This window comes from the organism of the source record quoted next, unplaced genomic scaffold, assembly GCF_019419815.1.
Source record: "Pyrus x bretschneideri cultivar Hongxiangsu unplaced genomic scaffold, Pyrus_bretschneideri_v1 Contig74, whole genome shotgun sequence".
In the NCBI taxonomy this organism is placed as follows: Eukaryota; Viridiplantae; Streptophyta; class Magnoliopsida; order Rosales; family Rosaceae; genus Pyrus; species Pyrus x bretschneideri.
In genome coordinates this window covers 262,612-280,106 of record NW_025999814.1, presented here as the reverse complement: position 1 = coordinate 280,106, position 17,495 = coordinate 262,612, and positions in this window count along the sequence as shown.

Here is a 17,495-nt window from a genome sequence, read left to right as displayed (position 1 = left end):
CATAAACATGTGATTTTCCTGATATTACTATGAATGAAATTATATACAATATTATTTATAATGTTGTCCTCAAGGTGGAGATTTCGAGTTCAAATTATACATATACAAGAGATTCATGCAAGTATTCAATATTAAATTGTGATCACACCTTAATCATTTGTAAAAAAGAAAAAGTTAACTTGCCAATCTCATTCCTCTTAATAATAAACAATTTAGCTTATTAATGCTATCATTTGTTAAAAAATTCAAATATGAGAACTTTTATGATACTTTTTTATAAAAGTTAATAGTATCTCGTTTTAATAAAATTATTTGCGGACGTTATGTAGTTACTCATCATCATTATTTGCATTCGGAAATCCTATCTTCACGTTTAACGATTTTACAACATGATGTATGAATTAGAAGAAAAATAATGTTATTACGCAAGAATTCTTCTCTCTCCAAACCTCTATAACTCTCCCTCCCCTCTCTTTCATTTGGTGCAGGTGGTGGCGCGAAGATGTCCTTTTAGCAGAGGTGGGGTGGCTAAAAGAAATAGGGGTACTGCGTTTTGGATTCTGGGTTGTGAGTTCTGGGTTCTAAATTTATTCGTTAACTCCAGCTTCTCGTCCTACTTCGGGTTCAGATCTTGCTGCTTCGTCTTCATCCTCTGTCATTGCCTGTCAAAGTCGACGATTGCGTTGGTCCTCGTCAGGTTCAGATCTCACTCCTCATTTTCCCTTCGGATTCCTATTTTGTCAACTTTCTGAAATTTATGCCAATCTTTTTCGATATTTTTCTGGGTTTTGTATGAACATATGTGGGTTGAAGTTGAAGAGGGGAGGGAGAGTTATAGAGGTTTGGAGAGAGAAGAAGATGAAAGAGAGTGGGGAAGAACGAGGAGGGGGAAAAGAAAGATACTTTCATGGTTTAGGGAGTGTGTGAAAGTTTGAGAAGGTGTTGGGTGAGAGTGAGAGGGAGAGAGTGTTGCGGCAGCTATGGGTGGATCTGGGTTCTTGCAAGAAGCAAAAGAGACGATGCAGAGGGTGTGCATTTATAATTAAAAATTATTTTATTTGTTTTTAGCCACGTGGCCCGAATTTTGTAGGGTCCGTTATGGCCACGTAAGCAGATAAATAATGATTGACAGAAATAATAACAATAGTAATGAAATAGTACTGAATATGAGATTGAAATATTTTAAAAATATTGTAAGAAGTTGTAATTGATTTTAAATAAGGAGATAAAATGTAATTTATCCATAATAAATTCATTACACATTAATTATCAAAACAATTAATTTGGGTTTTCACTGAAATATGTTGAGTTGACTGGGACTAAAACACAATGCCTTTAAGAAAAAGATATCAGTATTCTTTAATTTGAACGATGATTTTGTAATGTTGCCACATCTACGTATGCTTAACAATCTATATTGGTAGTGTAATTGAACATAAACATCAACTTTGTTACAGTAATAACATTATTTTTCATCTAATTCATACATCAAGTATTAACATCATGTTGTAAAATCATTAAACGTAAAGATATTGTAAGAAATTGTAATTGACTTCAAACTTGAGAGGGTAAAATGTAGTTTACCCATTTATTATTTTAGCCGTAGACTAATCCTGATAAGAAAACTCAGTAAAAATGAGATGACTAAGTACTGGTTTGGAACTTCTTAACTCTTTTTATAAGCATGGGTGAAAAAAAGCTGGCTTCGATTTATGTTTGGTAACTCAAGCAAACCCAACTTTTTTTCTTTTCAAAATCACTACCATTCAAAGCAAAAAAAAGCAAAAGCAGCTCTTAGCTACTTTCAAAAACCAGCTTTTTTACAAAACACGGACGAACAGTAGTTATTAATGAAAATTTCAAAATGATGATCATGCCCTCCTCATCTCCAGACTCCCAACTCGATCTCTCCATCCCTCATTTCTCACTCGAGCAATCAATGGATGCCAATTCAATCAAAATTGAAAGATGCATTCAATCAAAATTTGGTTAAAATTTTAACCAAAAGCAAGGCAAACAAGGGATGTAATTGTCATTATATCTTAGTTAAAATTTCTGGTTAGTGATTAATGTTATCATCATTTGAATTTGAAACGATCAAAAGCAGGGCAAACAATGTAGATTTTAACTCCATCCGTCATCATTTTGTGATGGCTTTAATCTGAAAAAAAAAAAAAAAAAGGCAACTGGGCGATCAATTGCTGCTTGGTATTTTGTTGACAATTGACACGAATATGCAGGATTATCCTCAATGTACTAAACGATACTGTATATCCATCCGCTCCTATTATGCATGTGAGAATGATATTATAATAAGAAATTAGCGTATTGACTTTTTTGACAAACAGAGAAATTTACATGCTGCAGAAATTTTTTTATTTTATCTAATCTTGCCATGTATGAGGAGTCGGCTATTTGTAAAAAATTAGAACTTGGGTCAAATTGTCTGACCAATTGGCTAATATAATTATGTAATAGATAATATTTCATCGTTATTTGCATGTCCACAAAAATTTTCATTGACAAGAATGCTTACGTGATATCGAAAATTATGTGATCGAAGTATCCAATAACATATAAAGTGTGTTTGAAAATGCTTTTAAAATAGTTAAAAATAGTTCTGGTGAAAATATTTTTGGAATTAATTCTTAGCAAAAAAAAATGCAAGTACATCATGAAAAAACACTTAAACATTAAAATGTTTTTTAAAAGAAGCACATAGTACTTTCAGTTATTTAAAATATATTTTCAAACGAATCCATTAGGTTGTCAATATCATATTGTTGGACGATCAGACTTGAGATTCTCCATATGCAAAAATAACACTTGCAAACATGGTTATTGGTCCTCATATTGGGAAGAACTTGCATCATCTTTTTTTTTTTAGGTGCTATACGCTATTATCTATTTTTCGTGTAATGGAATTACTTGATGAATTGACCGCCACTTCCGAAACCTATCATGCATTGTCTGCGTGATAATTTTTTTTTTTTTTTTTTTTTGACAGAAATGATGGTGTATTTCATTCAATCTTCACAAACTGTTACAAAGGGCCAATTGGGTACATAATTTTCAGTGACCAAGAAATTGATCTAAAATGAATTTGCACAGAACAATAGTAAACCCCTATACGGCTACCACAAAACTGTCCTAGGCCCACAAATCGTCATCAATACAAATCTGTTACAAAAATACGATAGACACAACATACTTATACTGACGACCTCATAGGTCATCGCATAAATGCAAGGCCACATAAAATCATCGCAAAACGCGAAGACAACATCAACCATCGCAAGCACGTGACCACCACATTCATAGGGCGAATAAAATAAAACCGACATGTCCATAGTTGAGGAACAAGTGCAAAATTGGCAGGAGACATTGGAGCAGAGTTATGTGCAGAGTTAGCAGAGACATGGGACGCCAGCTGTATCTGGGGTGGTACCCAAGGCACTAAAATCCGTCAGAATTCCGCTGCCTGGTGTAGGTCATACTGGTAGTAAGGGTTACGATAAACGACATAGATCGCAGAGGGAACCATCCACGCCGCCGCACCACCAAACCCCACCACCATGACGAACCCAAATAGGCTGAAATGATAGTTCCAAGGGCAAAGCCTTCGGAGAGCTCAAATCAGTGGGAGATAGCGGATCTGCACGCCCAATTATGGGCATCCAGGAAACCAGCCGACAGGAACACCTAAAACCGACTCCACCCAGGACACATAAACATGACAAATTCGAAGGCTCTCCATGCCAAAGCGAAAGAGGGACCCTATGAACCTGCATCCCGAACGCCGCAACACCAAACCTGGCAGCCACCATAAACTATCCAGGAAAGCCACATAATGGCAGGGCCATCCAAGGGAACACCAGAGGAACCTCCGAATCTAAGCCCGCCAGTGGGACAATGGAAAAAGCATAGGAGAAAATGGAAAGGAGAGGAGCCCGGGATGGGGGAGAAGGAGAAGCGAGGGATGTACACAATGAGCAGAGGCTAAAAGTAGGGAGGGAGAAACGAAGAAGGAGAAACACGAGAGAGAGAGGTAGGTGAAGGCTGAGAAAGGCTAGGATGGGGAAAATGGCGTAAGAAAACAAATAGGGGTGTACAATGAGGCGAGAGACAAGTGAGGTGGGAGGGGAGGGGGATGGAAAGGAAAGAAGAGACGGGGAAAACGGAGAGAGGCTAGAAGGAAGAGGAGGAGAAGCTGCCACCGACCCCCAGCCTTAACCAGAGGCCGGTGGCCATGGAGGAAGGCTAAGGTTTGGCTCTGGTTCAAGGGGGTTTCTAGAAAGCAAGGCGAGAAAGAGAGAACAGACTCAATGCTCGTTTGTGTGATAAGTTTGAAATGCCAAAATAACATTTTATTGTTTCCGTTCCCATGTAAATATAAACTAGTGTGAGGAATTTAGAGGCAAATCATTTATCGTCAATCATGAGCAGCGAACTCCTTAAACTATAGAATCTCATGAATGTAGCGGATCACAGTCAGCCTTATCCCCACACTTTCTCTAATGCAAGCATCTCTCTCATTTCACTCGTTACGTGCGAAGAGCATATTGATGAATAACAACCAATAAATACACGATTAACTAAGAAAGACTATAAGGATGAGGAGTGGACATAGGTTTGTTAACACAAAAAAAATATTTTACGATAACGTAATGTTAAATTAATTCAAAAAATGTTAACACAAAAAAAATGTGCACCTAATCAAATTATCATAAAACTATAAAAACCTCAAATTTAGAGATTCTAATATAAGAACTTTTTCATTAGAGATAATATTCCTTTAGAAACACAAAGATTCTTTTTAAGTTCTTAAATGAGCATTCAAAAGTGGCAATGAGAGTATAGATGCTCCGAGCATGAACGGTGCATGACGAATATTGCCTTAAAGGGTCCATGGGAATGGGAATGGAAAAACAAACATTTAAGGCAACCCAAATGAGGACCTAACCCGAATAAAGAGAAGTATGAATGGGCTGACTGGGTAGGGCGGAGGGGTCCAGCCATCGTTAGCAGTGAGCGACGTAGCAGAACTTTTGAATGCGTATTCACTGAATTTTACTTCCATTTTCATTTTTTAATTTAGGTAGCCAGAGACCAAGACTGACATTTTTTTTGGTTATTTTTTATCAAATAGATTTTGTTAGATTAGATGTTATATTAGTTACAGACGAGGTTCGAACTCACGATGTAATATAAGGACTCAATATATTTTCACCACTGTTGTAAATGGCTACTTGCATAGTTGCACCATGACATACTTTTACTTGATTAAATTTAATGCAATGAATCTACAGCTAATGATAGGAATATCAAAATTTTAAACTAAATTTTGTAAACTAAATAATATGAATGTTAATGATTAAATTATTAAGTGCTTATTTTTTATTGGTGATACTGTTTGGGCCCAAAATAATATTGTTGGGCCGAGTGTAGGTTTGTGCTCGGCCCAAAGCTGGGTCAAAATACTATAGGCCGCCTGATGATCCCGAACCGTTTAGCAGGGATGGTCGAGTCCTATCGCAAGTAGTAGTTCCAGATAAACAAAGAGGGTCGAGGAAGTCCTGGTGCAACTAGGAATCTCGACCAGCAGTGAATAAAGCCCGAAGGGGGGTGAGTTCAAAGTCCTAATGGGAGTGGGGTTGTTCAAAGCAAAGTTGGAACAGGGCAAGGACTCCCAATCTAGATAGGGGTTTAATTCGGTATCAAGGAGTAGAGTGCTATAAATACAAGAAGTCATGCAACAAAGAGAGGACCTTGAATTCAACACACAATTGCTCTGCGCAAAACCTCTCAAACACCTTGAGATTTTTCCTTTTCTTTTTCCGCCGACACACCTTCAGTTTGGATAAACAGCACTGTGGAGGCAACCGGCGTACACCTTCATTTTGGATAAACAACACTGTTGCCGTAGAATCAGCCGACCGAGAAGCACCTTCAGTTTGGATAAATAACACTGCGTCGAGGCTGACTGATTACCTATCCAAGTCTCGGCCAAGAAGGGTTTTTGAATCCTTATTGGCAGGGGTCATCTTATCAACCCTCTCGGCGAAGTAAGGTGGTACGAGTTACGACATTCAGCGTATCGAACGTCGAGTGATTTTATGATTGGATATTCACAAGTGAGTTTTAGAGTTCGGCATTCTAACGGCCGAACCACGTTCACCATCAAGACATACATCACCTTTGAATACTTGTGTTCGTATAGTCTGGTGTCGATTCGACATGCTTATACTCTTACGAATATAATCACGGTGACCGAATCGGGCACCGACGACTTGTGAAATTCGCAGAACTAGTAGCCTTGTCTTCAGTCTCGAGAATCCGAATGCCGAGATTTGTTCCTTCCTCGGCCGCAGTCGCAAGATAAAGAAGTCAGCAACGCTCTCAATGCAACACCAACAAATTTTACTCCTCGGCCGAGCTCAGCCGACAAGTTAGCACGCCTCACATTCATCCGAAGGACGTAGTTAGCTTATTAGTTACTCGACCTGCGCGCCACGTAGGCTTTGTAATTTTTAGGGTCAACAGATACGTAATTTAATTTGCAAATTAAATTTAAAATTTTGATATCTCTAATATCATCCGTACATCTAATACTACAATTTAACTGCTTTTTTGGTTTTTCATTTGTAAGTACTCTCATGAATGATAAAATTTAATGTCCAATTTTTATAATTAGCTATCTGGGTAATTCGCTAATTTCAACCGGACAAAGATTCTCTTCGAATCCTCTTTGTGGGGATTTGGAAATCAATCAATTATGTTCTTCATCGTACATTGTGCGGTCAGTTTTTGTTAAATATTATTTATATTCAATTTTAAAATTTAAATTTAAAATAATTTCTAACTATACGATGTACGATGAACGGACAAAATTGTTTGATCCCTAGATCTCTACAAAAAGGATCCCAAGAGGATCGTTCAGTGGCAGAGGCAGGATTTGAACTCACTGGGTCATAATAAAGAAGTAAATGTGGTAACATTTTGTGATATATAATTCGTGACTGATTCTTATAATTTGAACTTGTTGTTGTACTGTATCATTATCAATAATGACAATATTTATTTCGACCCAGACAACCAAGTTATAACCATGTAGTGATCTTAACTGTATAATATTAGATTTTTCCACTTAAGCGGTCACATCCCGATTCCGCCGTAGCACGATATTGTCCGTTTTAGGCCACACTCTCATGGATTTGTTCTTGGGCCTAGGAAGAGAAGGGCATATGTGGGATCTTACATAAGAAGCCACAACCTTTAGTTTGACTACCATAAGCATATACACCAACTTTTGTGCAAGATTATTGATCACTCTTTTCAATTCATTGAACTCACTATGAAATACTGTTGATTAATATAGTGTTTTAATAAATAATGAAAATCAAAGCAAGCATACATACATAAACTTAAACTGAACCTAAAACTTAAACTCAACTTAATTATTGGAAGTTCTTATTGGGGTATTGGGATCAATAGCAAAAATAGTGTGGAGTAATATAGAGTTGTTGGGGTCAAGTGAACCCATTGACCCCCCTTTCCCTCCGCTACTGGGATCGTTGTCCATTTCAACCGACTTAGTGTAAATTAAAACAAAACTAAAACAACAGTTTGTTGACATGTGTCCATCTAAAGTTCCTTAACCGCAGACAAGGAAGTGAATATTAATTATTGGACAAATAAGACAAGACTTTTGGATATTGATTGATAATCTGGTTTTCAGCTTTTCATATATGAATCCAATCATGTTGAAATCATGAAGATGCTTAGTAGTTTATTTAGGACATCTTGTTATAGAAAAGTTAAAAGGAATAGATTCAGATCTTTGGGCCTTCACTCATAATGTGTTGAGTATTAAGTTTAGTTTTCATTAAAATGAACTTGAATCAAATTATTATATAAAGTTATGTGAGTTTAATCATTCTCTTATTTTCATAGTATTGATAGTATTGTATATATTAAAAAAATATAATAACACTTGAATTATTTTGTATAAACATGGTCCGTCGGATTCACTTCAGTATTCGATCTTTGTTTGTATATAATAAGTGGGTAATGGGTCGGCGTGGTGGTGTTAAACCAAATAAAAAGGGATGGTGGGAAATGAGATAGCGGAGGAGCGTGACATTACGAGGTAATACTAACTGCTACTGCGTGTATATACTGGTTGATTGTGATTATATACCATGGGCGTTTACTATTCTTCGCCATGACATTAAGCACGCTGCTATTTTACTTACCTTTTTCGTATACTTTTGAATTTTGATATACCTAATACGAAGTCTAACAAAGTTTGCCATATTGTTTTGTTTGAGCAGTGCTATCTAGTGCTAAGGGACCAAATTATTAAACCTGTTTCATTCACATTTGCTACATTTGGTCCAGGGCATCTTGGTAGGTAGATCAAGAAGATATCAAGATATTCAGTCTTAATTGCAACAAAGAGTTACCAACCCAAAACAAAATCACTAATTGTGTGGATTGTTTGATTATAGGACAGTGTATTAGTTAGATCTGAACTCAATATTTTTAACTTGTTTTAGTAATTTATCTCAATCATACTTATATGTTTCAGTTTCTAATAATAGTGTGTTGAGTGAAGCATAATACTTCTATAGTTTGAATTTTTTTTTTTTTTTTTTTTGTCCTATATATTCTAATTAAGAAGCCAAAGTTATCAAGACAATAATTTTAATAATTTCATCAAAGAAAAAACTAGCTTTATAATTACAATTTAGTTCAGGCAAATATTTGTTGATTTTAACATGATAAATCACAATTTAGTGCACGTAGGATCGAAAAGTTGGAAGGACTACCATTTCTTACAAGGGTTGGGAGTTGGGACAAGGCAGAACGCATGACTGACTGTGGAAACCCTACGTTGATAAATCGAATTTCTTCTTCTTTTATATTCCAACTATACTTGTTGATGTACGTAGCATACAGGGTAGGAATAAAGGAATGAAGCATGCATACGCAAGACCTAGTGGTCGACGTCCAAAATATATAATTTGCGTTGATTAAGGAAGATGAATAACAAATTCAATTTGATGGTGATTAGCATAAGTAATCACAATCCAATAAAGCTCTGGCAGTCTGCTGGCTTCACATCTAACGACAAAGGAACTTGGCTTCACATTGATATTCAACATTAACTTCAATTGCGTGTCCTCGTAGTATCCTACTTGATAGATACGTGGAAAATAGAATTTGCATGGGTATCGAGATTACAAGTCACACGAATTTATCAATTTACGTGTTATAATAAATGTAAAGAATGTAGTCATATGTCATGTATATTAATACAAAAATAAATTTGTTACAATTTGAGTAAAGTAGTAACATTATATGCAATCTGTTTTGAATGTATTGAAAAATTTCTATGTACAAAGGCAAGTTGCTATATGTCCTTGCTGTATTTTGCAAAACGGTCTAATTTTCGAATAGGGGTGAAGCAGAAGAGGAAGTAGCAGTCATGGCAGAGGGAGAACTAGTGGCGGTAGTTGTGGCGGAAGCAAAATCTAGTATCAGAAGACGAGTGATTAAGCAGAGAGCTCTGATACCATGTGGAAAGTGAATTGCATAAGGTTGAAGAACAGTGACAAGTCGAGAATTGCAGGAGATAATCTTTCTCCTTACTGTTTACAGTATAAATACACAAGTATACAAGAGAGTCCTAGTCAAAGGTAAATTACGTGTCTATCCATAAAACAAACCATGTGTTTACATTTGATTTTCAATTGTTGGGACTCCAAAAGGTTGACTAGGAAGTCTGTTTAATAATATATTTGTTAAAATTTTGGTCAAAGATTATGTGAGAATGATAACGTAAATAAGGGAGAGAAATTGACGTGTTGAAATTTTTTTATTTTATCTACTCTTGCAACGTATAAAGCGTTCGTTTTGAAAATTATCTTTAAACGATTGATCTCATTTTCAGAGAATATATTTTTATATTAACAAAACACTTGAAATGTTTTTCGTAAATTATGCGTTTTTTTTTTTTTTGTAAGAAAGAGATCCTAGAACGGAAACAGCAAAATGACGAGGCATGAACGATGCATGACGAATATTGCCTAAAAGGGCCCATGGGAATGGGAAACAAAATGAGGAGCAACCTGAATGAAGAAAAAGTGTGAACGAGGCTGACTGGGTAGGGCTGAGGGGTCCAAGGCAGCGCCAGCGCAGCAAGTTTCAACGCGGATTCACTGAATTTTATTTTTATTTTTTAGTATAGATAGCCAAAGACCAAAGATAACCTTTACATTGATTAAATTTAAAATCTACTGCGTCTAATACTTAGATCTAACTGTATTTTTCTGATCTTTTTTACCTGCAAGTGCTCTCATAAACGATAAATTTAATATTACATTATTATAACGAATTGTTGTGTGATTCGCCCTAATTTCAACTGGCTTAGTATACATTATAGTTACATTAAAAAAAACGAAATAAAAACAAAGACAAAACCTCTTTGATTAAACAAACCTCTTGATTAATCGCAGGCAAGGAAGTGAATATTATTAGACATGCAAGACAAAAACCAAAACAAGACTTTGCGTAGTTGATTGTTAATCTGGTTTACAGCTTTCCATATACGAATCCAATCATGTTGTAATCAAGAACAAGAAGATGCTTGGTAGTTTTTCTAGTTGCTGCTTGCTTTCAAACAAAATGCTTAGTAGTTAATTAATTTCTAAATAGGCTATGTTAACAATTGAAGAAATTTTTTTATTTTTGTTTGTAGTAATGTAATAGCGCATGGAGACCGGATGACATACCCAACACCGCTTCGGCGCGTTATTATTTTTATAAATATTTGACAACGGAGTAAAATAAGGCTATAAACCAAATCGAATGTAATAAGACTGACTAAGCTCAATTTGTTATTCCAAACCATATGAATCCATGGATTTGTAATTAACTTGGCTGCTGAACATTTCAGCAGCCACTCCTGCTTACACCCAATCCCGAATGGACACGTGTTCATCTGGGATTGCGTGTAAGTCTTGTACTTATGATTAAGGAAGTTTTAACGAAAAGCCTACAGTACTGTTCACTTTAACGAAAAACCACATTTTTATACTAAAAAGTCAATCCTGGTACTATTCACTTTACCTTTTATTTTGTCCTTATCATTAAAACTTAAAGTTTTCAAGCATTTTTCATTAGTTTTTCTTATGATTAAAGATTCGGGCATAAATAGTGCTAGCTCGACTGTACTTAAACTCGACGTCTGTTCTTTGGGCTCGTTTGAGATAAGACTTCTACAAGCATTCAACCTTTTGCCCAAATTCAAAATTTAAAAGTGGGTTGACTGGGCTGAATTTGAGGCGATGTCGGATGTGCACTTCAAACCTACTTCACGAGAGGGCAAAGTTTGTGATCTGAGATAAGCTGTGGGCTGAGGGGATGTGGGCATTAGTAACCAATCACATACTTAATATGCTTAGTGCTAAGGCAATCTATTTTCATAAAGTATTCTCATATCATTCCTTCTTTTGGCATTCCAAGTAAAAAATCTTGATCGAACCTATGTTTTCCTAATGATGCAATATGCTCATGGTTAAGCTTCATATGGGTTCAATGCACTTTTAACAAAACTCTTTTAGGACGTACCTTTGAGATACAAGAATTCACTAAACTAGTTTTAAGTACCCACAATAATGTGCTAACATTGTTCTCATTTCTGTTTGATATGAGAATCGACAATACTTGCCCCATGGTCAGTTTTATCTTTACTCAATAATAATATAACACGTCTTCTCATGTTTTTAGAGCCTTTTCAACAATTAAAAAGCATTGTCACATGTTAAGAATAGATGGAAACTCAACAATCTTTGGGTTTAAATAAGTCTGTTGGCCCCTCGAGTTTCCTTGATTTCTTGCTCAGTTTCTCTATAATAGCCTTAAGTTTTATTTTGTAAAGACCCTTGTGCATTTAGAAGTGAACCATCTACATGGATCAATAAATATATAATATAACATGTCTTATCAGGTACTAAATGTAAACGGACAAGGATTGTCTACCCTCCCCCTTCTGGTGCCCTTCCGTGCTCTCCTGTTTGTGTGATCACGGTTAAGTCACGTCAACATTTTATATTACTATTCATTTTTATCTTATTATCTCTATAAAAAAATAATATAAAATATTGACGTGGCTTAATTGTGATCACACAAAACAGAAGGGCACCGGAAGTAGGAGCGCAGACAATCCTTGTCCAACGTAAACATGGTGCGTGGAGCATGTAACTAACTGGTCTGATCAGCTAGCTATATTGAATTATGAAATGAATATAATTAATTCCATTATTGATCACCACATCAAGTCATCGACCACTAGTTTTTAAGTCACCAACAAGTTCGCAATTCGATCGACAGCGAATATGATCCAACCAAACTCAAATTATGATGATATATTTGTAACTGATTTTGGGATTCAGTATCATATAATTGAATGGGATTCAATATCATATAATTCATCAATTATCATGTTTAATTGCTTAGTTGTATCATGTACTCGATCTACCTTGACAACTTCTAAAACGAGCAAGTCAATCTAGACGGGAAAAAGAAAGATTTTACCCCACTTCAACGAAAATGCATGGCTGTGCACTTAAAAGTATGAGGTATTAGGTCCAACTCTTTACTCTCAAAACAGTTGTATCAAACCTGCTTAATTATGCCCTAATCCGAAAGAGTGTTGGAACCAGATTGCACGTCAAACCGTTAAAGCCACATGTTTTGGCTCAAAGGTGGTTACATATCTTTGGTTCGAACCAAAATTAGGAAGAAGATAGACCATGTTAATTAAATTAACTGCATAGATGAGTTTCCCAAATTGCCGGCCGGGATCATTAATATTGATTCGGATGTCAATTATCTTTTTATATTAAATACAGAACATGGGAATTTCACATGATTACCAGTTCATATGGTCAATCAAGTTGATATTGCAGTTAATTAAACAAAGCTTTCTGCGCAAATATACATGTTAATTTGTGTGCATATATATAATAAATATATATGTGGAAGTCAACTGCTTGCGACCTCGAGTTACAACAAGTATATCTCGTTAATTCGGCTGTTATTTGATTCTGCGTAGACCTCCCAACTCAGCTGAGGATCTGCGAACATATGCTAGGCAGGCAGTGGTTTCCAAAGCAGGCAACATCTTTTGATCCGAGGCTTCGACGATTCCATATATAAAAGTTGACGAGGGTTCCGCTGACACTTGTGATTAACTAAGCTAACTTCTGAATAATTTAGTTAATTGGAGAAGTAAAACATTACTTCCACCAGCCATATATAATATACTTGAGTCTTAAGTCTACAGCCATAATACAGTATCACCTATATCTATATGCATGCATGCAGCATGTATGCGGAGATATCGGAGTACGAATACTATAGTTTGTGAAATCCACAGTTGATCTATCAAGGAAATTCTGAAATCCACTCAAAATTTGAAACTAAAACCTAACATATTCAATATTTGAAGAATCGTATTCAAGCTAATCAGTTGTATCATAAAGTAAGATAATAGTGTACGAGTGAGAATTTGCCCTACATGCATTTCAATGGAAAACAAGTACAAAAAGAACTATTAGACTTAACTCAATTATGAATTGTGAGGGTGACTAAAGTAGAGTGAATCTAAAGTTCAAAACCGACAATGTAAGTCATGACATGCATTCAAATAGAAAGCACATGTAAAAAGTTTCTTGGAATCAGTGTGTTGAGGTTGGATGACCGTGAGTCTGTGACGATACTACTACATAAAAATTAAAAACAAAGTTTTAGAATTTATTGTGGAACATTACTGGCTTCATACATGTTAAAACTATGTAAATCAAACATTATAAACAAAATCATTCATCCTCTTTTTTTACAATTCAATATCATCTTTAAATAAATTCATTCAATTTGAATGGATATCGTTATATGAATCAGATAACTAAATAAAAATAAATGATTTTGATTATTTGTATGACAAAATAATGGAGAATGTAACCTTATTTCGAGCCGAGCAATACCTTATCTCCCTAACTTTAACTTGATATATAAAACATACGATGGGTTTACCAGATTAAAGAAGGAGGCTTCTGTACACTAATAAAGAGAAAAGAACAAAATATGTATTCTGGAAGGGGAGAGGAGATAGGTTTGATATGAATGAGTGAATTAAGGGTTGGTTTGGTATTGCTGTGCTTTAAAAAAAATTGTTTCTGCTGTGCTGTGAAATAAAGCAGCAGAGTGTTTGATAAATTTTTTTGTAAAAGTGCTTTTGAAAAAAAAAAAAAAAAAAAAGCAGTATTATAGTGTTTGGTAAACTTTTATGCAAAATAGATGTGAAAAAAAGGCCTGTTTTTCAAAGCTGGGTTTTGCAGCTTCTTGTTTTTGGCTTTTTTTTTCACCCAAAACTATGAAAAAAAAACTGAAGTTGAATGTTTACCAAACACAAAAACAGCTCCCAGCTTTTTTTATACTAGCTTTTTTCAAAATCACCTCAGTATCAAACCAAGCCTAAATGCTGCCAACCAAACCTGACAAATAATTACAACTGGAGCCTGGAGGAGGAACAAGACACCTTTCTGCTTTGGATAGTGCTGGAACACAACCGCGAGACAGCTTATTCTACTGTGAATAAAATCATCTGATAAGGAAGGATAACGACTTATATGTAAGAACTGCAGAAAACTTAAAGAAGAAGAAAGAAGAAAGAACGCAGAAGAAAGAAGAAGAAATTAGAGAGAGAGATTTAGGAGAGAAAACCAAATTTAGAAAGAAGAAATGACTTTGTTATTTTTTTCACACTCAGTCTGCACAGTTTACAAACTGTTATATCTTGTTACAAAACCTTCTCACTAAGCTAAGGATAGTGAAGTGAGAAAAATCAACTTCCAAGTGAAAGATAAATCTATGGCAGAAATGAATGACACTTGTCAAGAGACTATATAGTTTGTTATAAGGTAGTTAGACAACAGTTAGTCCTTAGCTTAGTGAGAAGGATTGTGACTTGCTTGCATCGCAGTGAGATTAACTGAGGGTGGCCTTCCTTGATATGCAAAGTTGTTTCTGTGATAGCATTGAGTAGCAGAGTGTCCAAACTTCCAACAAATTTGACATTGAATAGCTGCTCCATGTCCAGCAGTTGATATATTATGCCTTTGAAAGCAATCTGCAGCCACATGACCTTTTTTGTTGCAGATTTGACAAGTGAGAATCGCATTTGGATGATCAGGACAAGTGTGTTGAAAAACTTTTGGGGCGCCAAGAATTCCAGGATTGGAATTATATAGCAGAGAGTGAAATCTGGGACCATTGTTATACTGAAACCTGCCTCTTCCTTTTCCTCTGTAATGTGTCCCCTTGTATCCCCCAAAAGACAATGTATTGCCATAATTGCCATTAATATTTTCAAAGCCATTTGGAGAAGATGACCCTTGTCCAGAGTGAAATCCATTAGAAGTAGATCCGCCATTGAGACTCTAGCCTTGGCTTGAAGACCCTATGTCAAAGCCCTGAGACTGAGATGAACTGTGATCAAGTCTAAGAGCATTGCCTTTTTCAGATTGAGTGCTTGCAACCATTGCAGTTCCAAAAGACAAGGAGGATTCACAAGACTGTCCAATTATAGCTTCTTCAGCAAGAAGCTGTGATCGAAATTCTTTCAGGGAAATCTCATTCTCTCTGCCCCTAATAACACACCAAAATGTATTATAATCAGCAGATAACCCTTTTAGGGCAAGGATGATTATGTCATCATCATCAAATCGAACACTGGCTGCAATAAGATGGTCTCTGGTATCTTTGATCCTTTGTAGATAGACAAATACTAAATCGGACCCTTTCTGTATGTTCTGAAGCTCTGTCTTCATCTGAAAAATGGTAGTCTTTGTAACTGTATAAAAACTTTCTTTGAGATTTGTCCACATTGCATGAGAAGTTGTATTGCCAAGCACACAAGAGATCGCAGTAGATGACAATGTAGCTATGAGAAGCTGCATAAGAGCACGATCATGCATTTTCCAAACCTGATAGGCATATGTTTCAACCCCTTCAATATTCGCTTCATCAAGAAACCTTGGTGGACATTGCTTGGACCCATCAACAAAACCAAGAATTTCATGACTGTCGAGCAGAAGATTGATCTGAAAACTCCATACAAGATAGTTTGAATCATCCAATTTGACTGTAACAGAAGACGACACAGTAGAGATGAGACTTGTAATGGGCAATTGCACAATATGCAATTATGCTGCGGTAACCATTGTTGCAACCACTAGAGAGTTCTTGACTTCGAACTTTTATCGAACAGTTGGTGTGCAACTGTGTAGGAGACGAGTATCTTGAGAATTGGGACTTTGATGAGCCCAGAAATCTTAGAAAAAGTAACAAATCAGAGGATTGAGAGAAAGAAATATATGTGTCAAATAGTATAGCGGAAGCTTTGGATTCACCTATGGCGATGATACCATGTAAGTGTGAACACGAAAAATTCCTGAAACAAGAGACAAGAATAACGTGTACAAAATAATATTTTTGTGTTTAATGATTTTGGGTTACGATCTCTTAAATTTGGTCCTCTGATTCAATCTCCGTAAGATGTAGATTTGTTGATCCAAGGGCCGTCGAGGCTTGATCTTGGATGAACAGTTGTAAGTTTCTTCAAGGGCCTTCGTGGCTTTGATCTTGAAGGTTGATGGAAGTTTCTTCAAGGACTTTCGGGGTTTGATCTTGAAGGTTGATGGATGAGCGTTTCTTCAAGGGCTTTTGGGCTTGATCTTGAAGAATGGATGTGTGGATTTGTTTGTTGATCCAAGAGCCGTTGGAGCTTGATCTTAGGATGAACAGTTGATGAATGGATCTTCAAGGGGCGTTGGGCTTGATCTTGAAGAATGAGTGTATGGGTTTGTTGAGGTTGTTGATCCAAAGGGCCGTTGGGGCTTGATCTTAGGATGAACAGTTGTACACTTTCTTCAATGGGCCGTCAGGGCTTGATCTTGAGTTGGTGGAAGTTCTTCAAGGGCCGTTGGGCTTGATCTTGAAGGAGGATTTGACGAAGAACGAAGAGTGCTTTCTTGATCATTCGGGATTTTCTTGAGAGCTTTAGAACTTTAAGGCTTCAAGGTTTTGGTGTGTGGGTTTGTTGAGTTTATTGATCCAAAGGGTCGTTGGGGCTTGATCTTAGGATGAACGGATAATGAATGATGAACACTTTCTTCAAGGGCCATCAGGGCTTGATCTTGAGTTGGTGGAAGTTCTTCAAGGGCCGTTGGGGCTTGATCTTGAAGGATGGTTTGACGAAGAACAAAGAGTGCTTTCTTAATCCTTCGGGATTTTCTTGAGAGCTTTAGAACTTGAAGGCTTCAAGGTTTTGGTGTGTGTATTTGTTGATGTTGTTGATCCAAATGGCCGTTGGGACTTGATCTTAGGATGAACGGATGATGAATGATGAACACTTTCTTCAAGGGCCG